Here is a 16,722-nt window from a genome sequence, read left to right as displayed (position 1 = left end):
ACCTGAAGGAGGGAAATCCCATTTTTTAGAAAGACCCCAACAGTATGCAAGCTCTATCAGTTCTTTTCTGATTTCCCTTGAGGAAGAAGGCAGGATAAGTGGGAGGAAGAAGGACGATAAACACAAACAGGATTCTGGCACATTTATTTACCTCAGCCCCTTCTCGATATTGATGGTACCTGGAGTGCAAGAATAATAGCTAGGCCTAGTACAGCTCTCTTGGCTTTGAATACGCATATGATATAGATTGTTTTTTAGATCATACTTGAGTTCAGGTAGTGACTCCAGTGGGTGACATGAGTTTGATTATTATAGGCTTATGTTTATTCTGTGGAAGAGCTTATTGAAGCAGCTAGCATTCTATAATGTGATACGATTGTTTTGCCTTGTTGCTGTGATTATATGGCCATCATTGCAAACTGTATTTTTTAATAAGTCGATATTGTCACTGATTGAGAATTGTATAGCCATTGCAGTGAATTGTGTTAATTGGACTGTGAGTATCTTGCCAGTGGCATTGTGATTTTATGGCCATTAGTGTGAATTGTATTTTTGAATATCTTTCATTTTATATTTTGCCAATGATTACAAGTTGTATGGCCATAAATTTAATGTATAATGTGATATATTTTATTTTTTATATGTGTATATGTTTGAACACTTTATTTTATGGGTTAAGGTATTCCTTATTTTGGATTCCTTAATGCATAATACTTCCACCTTTTCATATTTGAGATCTCTAGTACCTGTTGTGTGTTTATGTCTATGGGGGCACATGGTGGTACTCTTTTCTACTTGTCCATATCATAAGTTGAACTCCTATCATACAAGAATTCGTATATTTTTTAAAATAAGTAAATATGAGACAAATGGATAGGAGGCAGAGAGGTTATATTGGATAGGCCACAGTGAAAGAGGTGGGACACCCATGAATAATAAAGCTTTTCCCCTGAAATGCCTGTCATAGGATAGGAAAGGGATTTTGAGCCTGCAGTACTTGGATTGCAAGATGCAAACCATTATGCTCCCAGGAAGCTTGAGAAAGCCTGGCTGCATGAGAAACAGAAAACCAAAACATTCCCCAAATGTCCTGACACCAAGGGGTAGTGGTGGAAGAGAGCTCAGCGTCTCTGACGGTTCTTGTCATGGTTTAGCCAGAGGGAGGACATGGCAGAGGCAGAGGTGTACACACAGGAGTCCTTGGCTTACTGGCAGAGTCTATGGCTTCTTCCTGGTGCTGCTGTCTTTCCAAGACTGTGTTCACTATCTCAACTGTTCTGTGTACAATGCTGTTTGGGTAGTTCCCTCCTGCCCACTACTGACTGTCTGTCTACAGTCTACCTGCCAATGCAGACCAGGGCCATTTCCACACGGCTTACCTTCCCTCAGAACGACCTGGAACATCGTGCAAAAAACGCGGAAGATCGCATTTTCTCACACAAGAAAACGCAATCTTCCGTGTTTTTTCTGCGATGTTCTGGGTTGTTCTGAGGGAAGGTAAGCCGTGTGGAAACAGCCCAGGATATCTGCCCACTCCCCAGCACTAGCTTTCCTCTGCTCCATTGTGCCATGTCCAATGCTACTCTGATTGTATTTGCACTTTTCAGGGTTCATGCCCAAATTGCAGTCATTTCCTACTTCCTGGCAGTACTTGCCACATCTTCTTAACTCTTTGGGGTAGGCATAGGCACTGGGAAGAGGGTCAGAGGGCTGAGGGGAAACCTTTTAAAAAGTAGTTTGCCCTTTATGTGTGTGTGTGTTTTTTTTACTAGAAAATAGTTATTCCTATTGATTTTTAATGGAGTTCTGGATGGTTGTTGTGAGTTTTCTGGGCTGTATTGCCATGGTCTTGGCATTGTAGTTCCTTACGTTTCGCCAGCAGCTGTGGCTGGCATCTTCAGAGGTGTAGCACCAAAAGACAGAGATCTCTCAGTGTCACAGTGTGGAAAAGGTGTTGGCAGGTCATTTGTATCTACTCAGGAGGGGTGGGGTTGAGCTGAGTCATCCTGTAAGAGTTTCCCAGGGTGTGGAATGCTAATGGCGGGAGGCTTCACTGTATCCTGAGGAGGTTCTTTTGCATATGGATTGGTGCTTGATGTGCTAATCTTCTCCGCAGGGCTATTGTCGGGTGTAGAGTGTTTTGCTAGCCTGGTGTTTTTCAGAACTGGAAACCATGCTCTGTTCATTCTTAAGGTTTCTTCTTTCCTGTTGAAGTTTTGCTTATGCTTGTGAATTTCAATGGCTTCCCTGTGCAGTCTGACAAAGTAGTTGGAAGTGTTGTTCAGTATTTTGGTGTCCTGGAATAAGATACTGTGCCCTGTTTGTGTTAGGCTATGTTCAGCCACTGCTGATTTTTCAGGTTGTCCAAGTCTGCAGTGTCTTTCATGTTCTTTTATTCTTGTCTGGCTGCTACGCTTTGTGGTCCCGATGTACACTTGTCCACAGCTGAGGTATACTCCTGCAGAGGTGAGGGGGGTCTCTACTGTCTTTTGCTGATCGTAGCATCTGTTGTATTTTTTGGGTGGGTCTGAATACTGCTTGAAGGTTATGCTTTTTCATAAGCTTACAATTCACAATGGAGAAAGAAATCGAGGGAAAACTCCCATTCCTGGATACCTTGGTCATCCGCAAAGCAAACTTTCAGTTAGGTCACAAGGTCTACAGGAAACCAATTCACACTGATCGGTACTTACACAAAAACTCCAATCACCACCCCCGACAGAAAAGAGGCATAATGAAAACATTAGTGGATCGTGCAAGACGGATATGTGAGCCGCACTTGCTCAATGCGGAAATTAATCATCTAAACCACGCACTTCAGGCAAATGGCTACTCCAGAAATGAAATCCGAAGAGCAATCAAACCCAGGATGAATCAAACAACCAAGGAAAAACAGTCTCCTACAGGAAAAGTGTTTTTGCCATATATCAAAGGAATTACTGATCAGATGGGAAAGCTTATGAAAAAGCATAACCTTCAAGCAGTATTCAGACCCACCCGAAAAATACAACAGATGCTACGATCAGCAAAAGACAGTAGAGACCCCCTCACCTCTGCAGGAGTATACCGTATACCCTGCAGCTGTGGACAAGTGTACATCAGGACCACAAAGCGTAGCAGCCAGACAAGAATAAAAGAACATGAAAGACACTGCAGACTTGGACAACCTGAAAAATCAGCAGTGGCTGAACATAGCCTAACACAAACAGGGCACAGTATCTTATTCCAGGACACCAAAATACTGAACAACACTTCCAACTACTTTGTCAGACTGCACAGGGAAGCCATTGAAATTCACAAGCATAAGCAAAACTTCAACAGGAAAGAAGAAACCTTAAGAATGAACAGAGCATGGTTTCCAGTTCTGAAAAACACCAGGCTAGCAAAACACTCTACACCCGACAATAGCCCTGCGGAGAAGATTAGCACATCAAGCACCAATCCATATGCAAAAGAACCTCCTCAGGATACAGTGAAGCCTCCCGCCATTAGCATTCCACACCCTGGGAAACTCTTACAGGATGACTCAGCTCAACCCCACCCCTCCTGAGTAGATACAAATGACCTGCCAACATCTTTTCCACACTGTGACACTGAGAGATCTCTGTCTTTTGGTGCTACACCTCTGAAGATGCCAGCCACAGCTGCTGGTGAAACGTCAGGAACTACAATGCCAAGACCACGGCAATACAGCCCGGAAAACCCACAACAACCGGAGTTCTGGATATTTGGAAATTCTGGATTTTTAAAATTCTGAATTCCAAACTTGAAGGCCCTAATTCTGGATCCTAAAACTAGATTTTGGTGCTAGTGCACATCCCTATACCTCATTGAATCATGTTATACATAATGAATTATAGTAACCAATAAAGTAACCAATAAATATATAGAACTTCAGCTTACTGAATGTAACTCGTAAGTTCAACAGAAACAGCTTTGTCTCCTGTAAACAGACAATATTTAATAGTAGGAGTATGCATCTCAATTTCCCTGGTTCCTGCATTATCCCTAACTGTTTTTCAAGCAGCATTTTCAGTATGTCCTCTGCTTGTTGTGGAGCATCTGTATCACCTCTAGGTGGATGGCATTGTGAGAGATAAACCAAACACCATTTGAATGGGATGTGTTCCCAGCTTTAGAACAAAACTCTCTGTGTTTTTCTGTGGCTTCCATATATCGCATTAAGAATATAAATGTATGCCTCTCTTAATATTTTTTCCAGTGTTGCACCTAGAACTAGCTGCCAACCCCTATTCTATTTGGTCACCAGAGTAGGAGGTAGAAATACACTTTCCTCCCTGTCAATAGCAGCTGGTAGTGCTCTTTCTGCCCCTCCCTTTCAATAGCATAGCTGCTTAAGAAATTCCATTGTTGCTTTGTTCCTTTGTATCCGACTCTTTCTTTGAGGAGTTTAGAGCCTCATAGCCTTGGGGTGGGATGGGGAAAAGGGTGCTCCCCAGGTGTCTTCCACCCTTTTACAACTAGATCAGCTTCTGAGGGGAAAGAAATCAGGCATCTTCAGACCACTCTGGTAGGAATATATTTTATCTGATGCTTCTCTCTTTGCTTGTACCATGGTATAAAACCATGGTCTGATGTATTGAGCATAAGAAATTCATTGGTACAAGCAGTGGAACTAGTTAGGCTATGAGTAGTTATAATTTTGATTAACTTCTTATCTGTCTCTTAATAAAGAGATTCAGAAGTATCCAGCATTAATAAAACAACAACAACAGCAACAACAATAATAGTGTGCTTATATACTGCTCTTTTAGCCCATTTAGAGAGGTGAACAAAGTCAGAGTTGTTATTCTCCCCAGAATACAGCTGGGAGCTGGGGCTGAGAGGAGTGGCTGAGGCTGTCTACTGAGCTCATAGCAGTAGTGGGTAGCAGCAGTAGTGGGTAGTAGCAGTAGCACTCGAACCATCAGAGTGCTTATTTGCATTTGAATGACTTAACCACAAATATTGCTGTTTGGTCTCTCTGGAATGCCTTTCCACAATTTTTAAACCTGATCTACAACTGAGAAATAACAAGTATTGGACCTATTGCTAGCACAGAACTCAGTGACTCTGAATAGTACACACAGATATCATTGAGCTCAGGTGCCCCATAAAGATATTGCCTCATACTGAAATGGAAAAGAGACAACAGTATAGCTTAAGACCTGGATGCTGTGTGAGTCAAAAACACACACACACACACAGACTAAAAAAAAACAATCATTAGACTGGCTAAATATATGCATATAGTCATATCCAGTGGGTAGTCCTGGCTATATTTAGGCATTATGCTGCCTGCATTTTAATGATGCTTTATACCTTCAGTTTTTTTAAAAAACCCACTGCTTCCTGGGTTTGTAGGGCAATTAAAGGAGGAAGAGTTCTTGTCAGATGTTATTTGTCAGGTGTCATTGGAGGGGGGGGGGCAGGAAGAAGTATAACAAACAGCAAGGCAGCAATAAAAAAAGACAACAGTTCTCCTTAATAGTTTGCTCTTTGCAAATACAGAGCCTTATCAGATCACCCACGCTCATCTGGCTGCTGACGTTGTACTAGCTTCATTTGCATGATCTATTTTTATAACTATTGTGTGTCTTTTGAGGAACCAAACAAGTAGACTATCTTGTAGTGATTCACCATCTCAGTGTACAGGGTGTCCTGTGTGGAGTGTGTGTGTGTGTGTGGGGGGGGACACTGTGGGTATAAACATGCATGCTAATTAATCATTCTTAGGTACTTGAGTTGTTAAAGACAGCCGCAACAGAGCATAAGAGTTACTTTATACATGAATATACATGCCCACCTACCACAGAGACCATGTTGGAACAACAGTCTTGTGAGACGAAGATAGAAATGGGACATAGGAAGGGAAAGATACCTCTTCCTGGTTCAGCTGGACTGCCACTGCCTTTAGCAAAGCAGCCGTACAAGACCAACTGCCATGTGACAGACTGCCAAGAAAGGGCAGAAGGTAGGGAGACAAACAAGGACACTGTAGCTACAGCACATGAGGGGAGTGGCATGGGCCCCACATCCACTTGAGACCAAGAATTTTGGTCCTGCTCTTGTGTGTGCCTGTGGGCCTGGTGCCTACACAGAGGCTTTGTTGCTGTTAGCGGAAGTGCAGCTTTTTAAACATCGGCTATTCCCACATGCTGTTAATGCGACGGGCTATGAATGCTGGTGGTTTTTTTCACAGATTCCAGATGCCTCCAATTTCAAAGCGGAAGCAGGCAGTTTGGCTTTCGTTTGTTCAGCATCCTTCACCCGGCACAGGAAAGAGTGGGAAATCCCGTTCTCACAAAAGACGCTGAACAAATGAAAGTGAAACTGGCTGCTTCCACTTTGAAATCGGAGGCATCTGGAATCTGTGAAAAAGAACGCCAGCATTCAGTAAGTAGACCGTTGCTTTAACAGCATGTCGAAACAGCCGTTCTCAGCCATGGGGATAGAGCCTATCATATACACTGTGATTGTACTTGAATGTGTTCAAGCAATCATGCAAGAAGAAGCAAGAACAACATGCCCATTTGGGTCCCCCCTCCCCTTGCGCTTTGCCCTGTTTACAGGTTTTAATTCATGTTTGATTCTGAATCATGTCACAGTTGCTTCTCCTACTGCTTTCCTCCCACATTTGAAAGGAATTAAATGCTCTCCATATGTGAGATGTTGTTTGTCTTTGTTTTTACTAGGGTAGGGATTGTGTTTGAACTTCTATATTTTAGTATTTTAAAATTGTTTTTCTATTCCTCTCTTCCACCAGCATCTTTACTCACAAGTCTATTTATTTTACGGTTTTAAATAAAACCATATATTACCACTCTGCATCAGAACACTGAAGACCGAGAGTCAGTGAATGGCCTTGATGAATGACAAAGACATTCAGAGAGAGCTTGGATTACAGAATAAGCTAAATTAAAGAACACTTTCTGTAGGAAAGCGTGATTTTTTTAAATAAAATCGCAATTCTGCTTATGATTTGGTACTTTTTTTCCTGATAATGAGTTCTAAATTAATTAGATGAGCCAAAATACAGTTCTAAAAACATATATGGGACTGTAGTATATAATATTCACATATTAACTTCAGTTACTGTAGTTCAAGGACTTGGCCAAGTTGCTTGGAGCAATGAGTCCTACCACATGTTGCAGTGAGTCCTCCGAGTCCTAACCCATCCCTTTCTTGGCTTATAGCAGCTAGCTGAAAGGATGGTATAGACGGGTGTCTGGAGTGCTCAGTGCTTTTTTGAGGGACAGTGGGAGTTGTTCTGAAGGTGATTGTGTTTCTGGTTGGCTTTGTTGTTCTGCTTTTTTTTAGTATGGTAGATCAGAATTACCCCTAAAATGCTGCTCTTGGGTGGGTGGAGGGTCCCCTGTCCCCAGGAGAGGACATTTGTGGCTACAGTGGTGGTGGAGCGGTGAGAAAGTCATATTCTTGTTTTAAAATTCTGCCAGATGAGTTTAAGCTTTTGTACAAAATCAAGTTACATTCTATAAATAAAATTACATTCAGAGAGTCTTTGGTACCTTCTATTTTAAATACATGGTAAAATCCAGTACAAATTAATTCCCTTTAAAATCACATTGATTCAAACATGAGAGCTAGACATGAGCGCAATCCCTAGCATAGCTACACCTTTCTAATGCCATTAAACCCAATTAAAATCCTGCATGTTGGGGATGTATGGCTCTCCGTAAGCTAAAGCAAATATAAACAAATTGTTCAGAAGTATAGGATCTGATACTTAAAAAGACCTATCTAAAAGACCAGTAATACTCCTAAGGAAGAATTTTCTCAGTCTGTTTTGGAAAAACATCACTCAGCAAGGCAACCAAAACTGCCTGGCTCAGCAAGGGAGGTCAGAAGCCAGATGTGTGAATAATTCGTACTATCCAGAAATTCTGTTGCAGATACGTGTTCCTTCAGCTTCCTCAGAAAAGGCTGCTAGATTGTACTTTAAAAAAAAATCTGGTGACCTCAATAGTTTTCTTTAGAAAGGATGAGTCACTGTCTCTTTCTCTAAGTGACAGCTTTATCAACTTTGTCTTGAATAGTCCTAATGGGCAACTGGAGGCCTTAATGAATCCTTGATACGTTTGACTGTAGGTATCATTCCTAGAAACATTAGAGGATGTAATTGACTAAAATTAATCCAAGCAAAAAAAGGTTAGTGTGTGACACCTCTGTTACATAGCTGCATAGCCATAATGCTTCCTACGAAATACATTATGATTGTTTTCCTGGCCGCTAACCAGACATTAATAAGCACTATTTCCATTTAAAGTAAATCCTGAATGATCAAAAATTGTTTCAAATTCTGCCCCAGACACCTGAGCTGTATTGTTCCTTTCCTCTCACCATCTTGTAAATAATCAACTGCAGTCTGAAGTAGTGTAATCCCTACTGGACAATACCAATTTTGGTATTCTGATCCTGTAGAGGAACTTAGGCAACATTTGTTGTTGTGACAAATGAATCCTTGTGTCTGCAAAACACTCCTGTTACACATTTGTCTATCAGAGTTACACATTCAAAATATTGTTAATAAAGATCCAATATAGAGAATAACCATCAAAACCCTTTAGTTTATCAGTAGGCTACCCAGGTGCCTGCTGGTGGCTGGCAAACTCCTGGGGATTCACCACCTTGCCCACCGACCTGCCAATGATCAGCGGGAGGTGGTAAGCTCCTGGAGGTTGCCCACCACTGGCAGGCATCTCAGGAACGCGTGCCGTGCATGTGATCCCAACAAGCATGGCAATGTCACTTCCAGAAGTGATGTCATCACGCTGACCATGAGAGCATTCCTGTGCTTCATTTGGGTCCAATTTGGGCTCCAAAAGGGCTGAATCGACCTTGCATGGAGAGCGGGAGTGCCCCAGTGGCTGATGCAATGACGTCACTTCTGGAAGTGATGTCATCGCACAGGAGCCAGAGCATGTGTGAACAAAGGAGACCTCGCCACCGGCACGAGGTAAGTGGCAGGTCCCTCCCCCCTCCCAGCAGGACGGTATAGGGACTTGGCAACCCTATCTGTCAGTTGACTTGTATCAATGCAATTACCATATGCACCTTTGCCTTTGTATATTGTTGGTAATTTGTTTCTCGTGTTGAAATGTGTTTGAAATATTATGATTATTACTGCTATAAAAACAAAAACAAAAAATAAAAAGTTTTTAAAAATCCAAACAATTTTGGAGTTATCCCTTAATTATAACATATTAAGAGAAATATATAAGGTATTACAAAGGAGAAACAATTTTCATAATTTGTGGAATGATGCATTTCTTTATAACCCTAATAATCTTTTATTATATTATTTTCAAGAACAGATAAATTTATTTGGGTACAGTAATAATTTTTCTTACTTTGGTAAGAAACCCAGCTGGGTGACCTTGGGCTAGTCACAGCTTCAAGGAGCTCTCTCAGCCCCACCCACCTCACAGGGTGTTTTATTGTGGGGATAATAATGGCATGCTTTGTAAGCCACTCTGAGTGGACATTAAGTTGTCCTGAAGGATGGTATATAAATCGAATGTTGTTGTTACTGTTACTATTATTAAGAATTTGTCTAGCAGTGAAATAGAAGAACTCAAAATTTCAGAACATTTTTGGAGAATATGGACAATTTGTCGTGTCAGCTAAATATTATATATATATATATATATATATATATATATATATATATATATATATATATATATATATATATATATATATATATATATATATATATATATATATATAATAGGAATATATTGTGGGATGTGACAAGTTCATTGAGTAAAGGTCAGCTTTTGTAATGTTTTGAAATGGTAAGTTTCTAGGAATGTCATTGTATTTTTTTATAATAAACAGTTTAAAAAACTGATCTGAGTTACCTTTTTATTTAACCTCAGTAGGACAGTTAAGCCAAGCAAAGCTGGGGAGGGTCAGCAAGGGGTGATGGTATAGATGTGGAACTGATAGGCATGCTGTCCCATCAAAACACAGTGCAATCCTAAGGAAGATTTAAAAAGGTGAATTTTAGGATTCCAACTGAATGCTTACTGCATTAAATTTGATTTTAATATGGTTTTTATATATTATTAGCACTATCATGTGCAAATAGGGTTGGCAGTCCCCCGCTGGGATGTGGAGGATCCCCTGCCGCCACCCACTGTCTCTGCCAATGCTCATCTGGCTGGCAGGGAAAGGTGGGGGGAACCACAGCCAATTGTGGAAACTCTGCCTAAGAGGCATGCAGCTGAAATGGGTGTGTGCAATCCCATGCCACCAGAAAATGATGTCATTTCCATCGTGACCTGTTGTTTCCATGTTGCACTGGAAGTAATGACATTTTCTGGCAATATGGGAGCACTCATGGAGTGTGTGCCCTCCATATCACACACACACACCCATTCTCCAGTTTGGCCCTCAGGGGACCTGGAAACCCTGAGTGCAAATCCTATCACTATTTTGGGAGCTTTATGTATTTAAAGACTTATCTAACATTATCAAGGTCGCTGGGGCTCTGTCACTCGACCCAGCTTAGAGGGCAGAGATGCACAGACACCCACAGCTCCTTTTCAGGGCTGGTGCCAAAGTTTCTGGCACCTGAGGTCAGGGGCAGCTTCAGGGCTATTGCCGCCCCCATGCACGCGTGCAAAGCGTGTACATGCTCACACCTGGACTGCATGATGACATCATTGCATGTGATGTCATCACGCAGCATGCCTCTGCAAGCCGGCCCCATTGGCACAGCAGGCAGCTGGGACGGCGTACGGGTGGCCTCCCAGCCCTCCCACTCAGTTGCCCCAACCACCTGCTGTGCCTGGCCCTCAGCTGCATGCAGGTGGCAGTGGCGGCAGCAGCACGGGGCAACTGAGTGGAAGGGCTGGGAGGCTGCCTGCTGTCCCGCACTGCCGCTGCCAGCACACGCTCCCGGCCAGGCGTAGCAGCTGCGGGCCAAGTGAGACAGGCGGTCGGGGCGGTGCACGGGCGGCTTCCCAGCCCTTCTGCTCAGCCGCCAGTGCTGCCACCGCCCCCAGTGCCCCCTCTGGCGCCTCAGCGCTTGAGGCGGCTGCTGGACCCGCCTCCATAGACATACCGGCCCCGCTCCTTTTTAGACAAATCTTAACAAACTTGCCAATGAGAGACTGCTCTCCTATTAGCTTGGTACGCTGCCACCAATCCCTTTATTTATCCCCAGGCACTGAATTAAAGGGATAAAACTCCAAGCCTATGGGGGGGAACTAAAACAGAAAGTCTACCTTGCAAGGGTAGTGACCAAACAGTTTCCAAAGTAGAAATTTATCTTGGTAGGTAGTCCCAGGCGAAAGCATGGGGTTTACAGGTCTTTTGAGGTTTCAGAGTCAAGAACCACACAAGATAAAAAATATAATTAATTTATTTAAGGTTCAAAGATATTCAAAATTAGACAAGAATGTTAATTGGCAGGAAATGTACCATGGAAGCTCTACTTCGCTAATGAGCTAGTACATTATTTTATCTCCAAGGTCATTGTGTACCAAGAGCTCTTGTAAGTTCTGCAAGTTTCTCAGGAAGGCCTGAAAGCCTTAACCAAAGTTTCAAGAACATGGCTACAGTCTGAATCTTAAATACAGACATTTTTTTTCACAAACATGCATGGCAAAACTATCTTGTCTTATCTGTTTCTCCCCTTTTACATGTTTACACTTACGAAACCTTTTGGCCATGTGGATTACCTGTCCAGAATGACTCCATCAGAGTAAAGTGAGAGCATTTATTTTAAAATAAATAACTGTTTTACAATTATTACAGGCCCCAGTTTCCCAGTAATGTTTTTACATCAATCTTTTAAAAAAAAATTGAAGCAAAATACAAAAAAATGCCAAATTAAGAAGCACTGCATTATAAACTAGTGGGCTGGGCAGGTTCCCTGTTCCTCTTGGGTTTGCCTCTTTGTGATATTTGAAATGGCCATGAGATGCAGTCTCTTTCTCAGTAGTTCCTTATTATATAATTATAAGTACTGAATATGAAACATAAAATATTAATTTTTTTTAATTATTACCTGATGTGAGATTTCTGCATTTTATGTTGTGGAGGGGATAAATAGAGATTACTTTTCATTTGGGTCCCAAAAAAGTACAGCAAGTTTAAAAGTTGTCCCCATTCCGGAAAGTTTGAGAACCACTTAACAGTCAATTTCTTTTCTTATACAGGGTTATTTGGGAAGAAAGGTCTGAAAGGAGGAGAAAATATCAGCAAATGCATTTGAAGGAATGCTTTTAATGTCAATTTCTTTACCTCCCACAGTGACAACATCTATACTTTCTTGGTTTTGCTACCACCATAACCCATGTGGCATCAAATATATATGTAAAAATGTAGGTAATGTTAAAAAAATAACCCTCTATGCAAGATTACCCTTAATAGAAAACCTTTTCCTAATTCTTTTTGTGTTTCTCTTTCCTCCTAGGAGCTTCAAGATAATCATGTGTTGTAAATGCCAAGAAGATGCAGGTAATGTCCATCGTTCTGGAAGCAAATGTCTTGAAATTAAATGAAAATGCTTTATTTGAGCCTTTATTTCTAAGTAAAACATTCAGAAGACGTATACTAGTGGTACAACATCAATCATCTTAGGCCTGTGTTAGGAATTTTGCCTGTGCAGAGAAGCTGTTCTGTACACACAAACTTTTCAAAAGACTTTAGTAGATGCTGGAAAAAAGTAGAACCAGAAGGCACTTTATTCTGTTGCACATGTATAAAGGAAAAACTGGACGTGACACTGGAAATCATGATCAGATCTCCCAACTTTTTATCTTACTTAAAAGGAGCCATGGGAAGGCTCTGAATTGATCCAAGTAACAATACTGTGGGAGTTGGCTCTACAGTGGGAATGCAATGCTTCGTCAAAGAGGACAGATCGAGAGTCAAGACAATTATTGAGAAAGGATTAAAGCCCCTTCTTTTTTTTTTATAATTTTTTTTAATTTTTAATTTCTAACATAAAAAACTACAAAAAACTACAGAAATATAAAGGAAAAAAGGGGACTGGGGAAAAGGGAAGAGCAACATACAAACAGAAAACACACACTACATCTACATGTCTTGTATTCCCTTCATATTGCAATTTTTCTTTAAAGTTAACTTTCTAATATGCTATCAGATTGGTAGATCTTATAAAATACAGACTACATTCAGGATCAGGTCTTCTCCCCCCCACCCCCTGCGTCTCGGTCTCAGTTCTCTCTGTGCAGCTACAAAAGCTGCGCTCGTTCCCTCCCCCCCCCACTCTCCCCTTCAGACTTTGAACTCTCTTCTTGCTGGAACTCCTGATGGTTAAACAAAAAGTCCCTCAGCTGTACTTCCGATGTTAACTTGTAGGTTTGATCCTTGTATCTGAACCAGATGCCTTCCGGAAACAACCATTTGTATTTTACTTCACATTTCCTCAGGAAAGCCGCAAGTCTTTTATATTTAAATCTTCTTTTACGAGCCAAAAATGGAACATCCTTCAATATCTTAACCTTATTGCCCAGATAGTCCAAGTCCACATTATACGAATTGGTGTCCTGAGTCTTCTTAGATGAAAAGTCAATAATAATCTCGCGAGGCAGCTGACACTTCATTGCATATTTTGAAGATGTCCGATGGACTTCCAGAATATCGCTTTTTAACTCTTCTTTAGTTGCCTTAGCAAATGACGCCAAAAGTTCCGACACCAAATCTTTGCTCCTCTTTTACATTCTGAAGACGCAGTACCGTTTGGGCACGGTCCACTTGTAATCCTATTATTTGATTCTCCAAGAGCTTCACTTCTTTACTTGTTGCTTTCATGAGTACTACGTTTTCGCGTGCAGACTGCTCTGCTCCAGACGCTGTTTCTTTAATAGTTTTCACTTCGCTTTCCACTGAATCAACCTTTTGCCCCATTTCATTTAACTTTGCTACAAAGGGCTGCATAGCTTCAACAGTTAAGTTCCGAAACTCCGTGGAGGGGAAGAAATCCGCGCCTTCTTAGCTTCAACTCCCACCAATCCTTCCCATACGCTTAGAAATCAGAAGGGATTCGCTTACTTACAGGTTTTCACCTTAAATCTGCTTATTGCCGTTCTCCATGGCCCGGCAGCACGTGATGTGCAGCGCAAGTCTGCCGGCTTCTGTTGGAGCAAACGGGCAATTTACCCCCTGCATTGCTTTCAGGGGGGTTCTTCCCGCCGCGCTCCAGACCCTGACCCCCTCACTGGGAGTCCTGGGGGTTAACCCTCGCAGGTCAACCGCCCGATCAGGCTGCTCGGACGCTTCCTCCCAGACCTGCGGAGAGGAGTGTCCGACATGGCCGGGAAAACGAAACCGAACGGATTAAAGCCCCTTCTAATAATACCGCTGTTCTTATCTGGGTGGCTGCTTTTATGTATTATTTAAGTTCTGATATGGGTTTATAATCATGTCATTTAATTTGATCTTGAAAGAACCCAAGTGGTTAGATGTGAGTGCAGATCCACAGGAGGCCCATGCTCATACAGATGCAGACAGACTCACGGAAGATATATTTTAGTCTCCTTTTGCTCTAATACAGCAAGTGTCACAAAAGGCAAAATCTGCAGCATGTGCCATGTTAAGGACTACTTAAATGTTCAAGAAGTCCACTCACTGGCACAGTCCTGTATATAATCTGCTGTATGTAACATAGCCAGGAGAGCAAATATAGTGAACAGGCTTTGCTTGGAGACATGGGTTCAAATCCCCACTGAGCACCAGCGATTTTCCCATGTACCCACTCTGAGTTCCTTGGGAGAAGAAACATGGGATGCAGATGTTCCTGTTGATAAAATTAAAGCAGCCTTGTGTAGTGTACAGGTAAATAATTCTCACTAGCCCAGCAGCAGACACTGCTGTAGCTGCTGTGCTACTAACTGTAGTCTCTGTGTTAGCAGCAGTATCTTTACTGCTGATTGTATTTAGGTCATTAATCTCAACAGGGCTCACAAATTACCTGTGTTTAGGACTGCAGCTAAGTAAGCGTTGGTAATATAGCAATATTATTTCCTTAAAAATGAATGCCATTGAGTGTTGAGTTAACAGAAATATTCATTTCCAAAATATAGGAAGTCATTGTTCTACCCACACTGCTGCACTATTCAGTCCAAACTGAGGTGTTAAGATGGATGCTGACAAACTACGAAATGATGGAAGGAACTATCTATATTTAGCACAGAGAAGGAACTGGTTATATTTAGCTTGAAGAAGGAAGAGCAGAGAGTAGGAATGGCACATCTGATCAGTTTTCAAAACTGTAAAAGTCTGGCCAGGCAGGATAGTAATCAAGGAAAATAATTTACTCTGACTCTTAAAATCTCATGGCCATGAGAGCCATGTCATCTGCATTTATCATAGATAGAATAATTTATGGAAAACACTCAAACAATGGAAATATTTTGTCTAATAAATGTTTTGTGTTTTCTATATGAAATCTGTTCATCATTAGCAGAATTGGTAATAGACCAGTTGAGGCTTGATATGACTTCTTCAGTTCACAGCATAGTGGAAGAGCAGAAGTGAAAGAGGAAAATCAGTCTTGTAGATTCTGTAAGAGGGTAGTTAAGCAAACTATGGAGCACGAACCATATAAAGAATAAAGAAATCACACTTCTCCATCTGTTGGACTAGATGACCCTAGAAGTCCCTTCCAACCCTAGGATTCTAGGATTCTGTGTGGATTTCCCTCTGTTCTTCAGCAGGCACTGCTTGTTGTTAGAATCACATGACCCTCCTAAGGTATGTGGAGTCAGAGAAACAGGACAAAAGCCCCTCTCCCCAGCTCCCTTTATGTTGGCAAAAGTAGGCTAGGAGAGAAACTGGAAGCTCCTCCCTCCTTACAGCTCTGAGCAAATGAGCACCTTTTAAGGAGAGTTTTCTCAATGCATATCTGACTACAGGGCCATTTCCACACGGCTTACCTTCTTCCGGAAACCAGCGTCTTTGCGTGTGAAATTGCACCAGGAAGGCGCTGTTATCACACAAAATCTCACGAGAAGACACTGTTATCGCGGGAGACAGCATCTTCTCATGCGATTTTGCACGATAACAGCGTGCGAAGATGCTGTTTTCGGAAGTTTTCGGAAGAAGGTAAGCCGTGTGGAAACATCCCAGTCATGCGCTCATGGCTTAGCATGTGTTGGATGTATCATGTAGCTTGGTCCTTAGGTTGAAGCCTTATAGTCCTTGACTGGAGTAAATGTGTAGGCATGAACTGATTGTCCTGTCCAACACTACATCGCTTCCACTGAACTTTGCATAGTACTGCTGTTGTTCCATAAATCTTCTGTACCCTTTCTCCATGTAATTGGATTTTGTAAAAAGATTATCTTACCATCTACACACTTAATACTTTCATCTGAGCACTTGACTATTCTTATAGGACACTTGTACGTGCTATAAAGTTTTGTCTTCATAGACATGTGAAGTAAAAGGGATGCTTGTTAGCACATAGATATATTAGATTATATGGAACTGGAAACTGTTGATATGGGAGTTGCTTTGCCACTGTTCCCTGTATTTCTTCTTCCCTACTTCTCCTTGCTCTTCAGTAAAGTCTAATAAAACAAAACACATTGATGTTGTATCATCATACTGTAAGTTTCCCTTCCCCTGCAAACGGCAGCCTCTTAGGCTGGTTCAGGGTGACACCACCTTGGACATTTTGTGTAAGATTATGAAGAACAGGAAGACACACCGAGCAACAGC

The 16,722-nt window shown here is 41.7% G+C and overlaps 1 protein-coding gene across 2 annotated transcripts in view; it reads left to right on the top strand.

The window, feature by feature from the left end:
* HIVEP2 (HIVEP zinc finger 2) overlaps window positions 1-16,722 on the top strand; it is a 60,737-nt gene that overhangs the window by 18,183 nt on the left and 25,832 nt on the right. Inside the window, exons 2-3 of one of the 2 annotated variants that reach the window (XM_054976464.1) lie at window positions 12,286-12,356; window positions 12,449-12,492. The gene's annotated coding sequence lies outside the window, so the exon portion shown is untranslated. The remainder of the gene's footprint in view (window positions 1-12,285; window positions 12,357-12,448; window positions 12,493-16,722) is intronic. The other variant, XM_054976456.1, reaches the window with a different exon arrangement.

This window comes from Eublepharis macularius, chromosome 1, assembly GCF_028583425.1.
Source record: "Eublepharis macularius isolate TG4126 chromosome 1, MPM_Emac_v1.0, whole genome shotgun sequence".
Classification (NCBI taxonomy): domain Eukaryota; kingdom Metazoa; phylum Chordata; class Lepidosauria; order Squamata; family Eublepharidae; genus Eublepharis; species Eublepharis macularius.
Note: the sequence above shows the minus strand (reverse complement) of the source record. Positions and strands in the feature narration are given on the sequence as shown.